Raw genomic sequence first — 2,738 nt, forward strand, 5'->3', positions numbered from 1 at the left:
GTTCATTGGCTCCATCCATCATGCAAGCAGGTAAAGGCAGCAATGACTGTGAGAGGGTAGATGCATTGAGGGTGTCAGGGCATTCAAGGTGACTGGATTTCAAATACCCACCCTCCCATCCATCCCCAAAACTTTGGCATGTGTACTGTGAGAGGCTCTTAAAAATGTCTTAAGCAGGGCTGGTGCTAGGGTCGGGCACAAACAAAGGACCCACATCCCTGCAAGAGGTCTCCTGACAAGATCCCCCTAAACATAATTTGATGCTATGAACTACCCTGAGATCTACAGATGAAGGGAGATATACAAATTTTAACAACCACCACCACCTCACAGAACTACAATTCTCAAAGAGGTTTAACAATACAGTGGTACCTCAGGTTACACACACTTCAGGTTACATACGCTTCTGGTTACAGACTCCACTACCCCAGAAATAGTGCTTCAGGTTAAGAACTTTGCTTCAGGATGAGAACAGAAATCGTGCTCCGACGGCGCGGCAGCAGCAGCAGGAGGCCCCATTAGTTAAAGTGGTCTTCAGGTTAAGAACAGTTTCAGGTTAAGAATGGACCTCCGGAACAGATTAAGTACTTAACCTGAGGTACCACTGTAAATCCCTCTTCACAAGGTATTCTGGAAATTGTAGCTCTGTGGGGGGAATAGGGGTCTCCTAACAACACTCAGCACCCTTAAGAAACTAAGCTCCCATAATTCTTTTGGGGGGAGCTGTGAGTGTTTAAAGTGGTGTCATAGTGCATTGAATGCATGGTGTGAATGTGGCCAAAACAGGACTGGCAAAACCAGTGTTTTGCTTTGTTTCTGCCACAAACTATGGATGCTACATATTTGAGCCACATCTCTATGTGCAATAGAAACTTGCTGTTTTCCTTTCCTTCTTTGCTCTCTTTGTGGTGTCTTTCCCACTGCCACGATCTATATTCCCTTTCACATGATTGCACATGCAGGGAAGGTGGAGGTTTCCAGAAGCTCAGTGGAGCCTCTTTTCTATCTTCATAGGCCCTTTTATTGGGATTAGAGGGTGATGCGATACTTTTGCCACAACTGAGACAAGAGGCCAGATTAGGGCCCCTATGAGAATTTGTGTGGCAACAGAGGGGAATTCAATGAGAGCTCAACAGATTTGCTCCCCTAGCTTTTGCTGCCTGCGGTGGTTGTTTCACCCAAGTAGGGCCGGTTTTGCTGGCGAGCTATGGTCCATGTGGAAGGATGAAGTGTGCCCTCTATTTATAAACTCCTTGGGGGCACAGACTTATCATTTTGATTTATGGCTTTTCTGATACGTTGCATTATGTTATATACCGCATAACATATGCTCATTAATGGTGCTATATCAATGATAATAATTTCCTTTTGAATTCCTTGCTTACATCCTGCAGTGTTTCAGGCTTTTCCCTGGCCTACTTGGAGAACCTGGGGATTTGAACCCGGAACCTTCTGCATGCAAAGCAGTCACTCTGCCACTGAGCTACATCATGCGATTGAGCTTTAATTACATGGCTCCTTCCCAAGAAATGAGACCCCAAGGACGCTGATTCTGGAAAGATCCCCACAGCCAGCCCATCTGCACAGTGTGTGTGTATGTGTGTGTGTGTGTGTGTGTGTGTGAGAGAGAGAGAGAGAGAGAGAGAGAGAGAGAGAGAGAGAGAGAGAGAGTTGAGGAACAGGGGTGGGTGAGTGGGTGGAGCAGCCACACAGGACTACATCCTATGTTGGCATACACTTATGGAGGCAGGATATGAATTTCCTTCTAAATCAATCAATCATGGCACAGATGCTTACAGGGAGCTGGGTTGCTGCATCTGAGGAGCTCCTGATAAGGCAAGCGAACATATGCACTGGCTCTCCACACATGAAGGTTGTTTGACGTTCTATAGTCAAATCCTTAAAATAAATATCTCACTGAAACTCAGTGGCACCTGAGAAAATTTTAAATTCATGCAGTTTTGCACAAATAACTATTTATCAGCTGGGGCATTAATGGCATTATTAAACATTTATGCAAATGCATCAGAATGAACATTCGTGTGGGTTAGACTTGTGCTTCCCTTGCTGTTAAACCATTGACAAATACAGATGGAAGAGGGTCAGGATGCATTCATTCCTGGCTTCTATTTGGACAGATGGCCAACTAGCACAGTCACGGAAACTTCTTTATTTTTTTTATTTTTTTTATTTTTTCCTAATGTTAATTAAATGAACTGTGATAGCTCTACCAATATGTTGGTGATTGTGTGTGTGTGTGTGTGTGCTTAATGTTATAAGATACCATTTTTTACTAAATATATTGGGCTGGCTGTGGGGTCCCTGGTAATAAAACTCACTGAATGAGATACATCTTCCAGAGGAAGGGGAGAGCCCATTTTCACGTATTCCTCCTGCAGACCCTTGTAAATGCTGAAAAATTGCTTTGTATCGTTTGTGGACTCTCCAAATCGGTTTGGGAAGTATGTGGGGTTCTGCAGGTGGAAAGAGGAATGGGTGAAAATCTTCTCCCCCTTCTCTAAATCCAACCTCCACTGGATCATATTTCCTTCCATAAACAAAAGGTGTCTTGATCTAGCCTATTAAATTGTGGATAAAATCTAAGTCATGTGAGTGGACTTCCCTTCCCCCTGTGCCCCATCTCAGCCTGCTCAGGGTTCCACCAAACCTTTGGAGCAAAATATAGTCCTGTGTTGAGTCCTGTCAGGAGAACGGGTGGGATATAAATAAATAACTTC

The sequence above is a fragment of the Podarcis cretensis genome, assembly GCF_951804945.1.
Source record: "Podarcis cretensis genome assembly, chromosome: 1".
Lineage (NCBI taxonomy): Eukaryota > Metazoa > Chordata > Lepidosauria > Squamata > Lacertidae > Podarcis > Podarcis cretensis.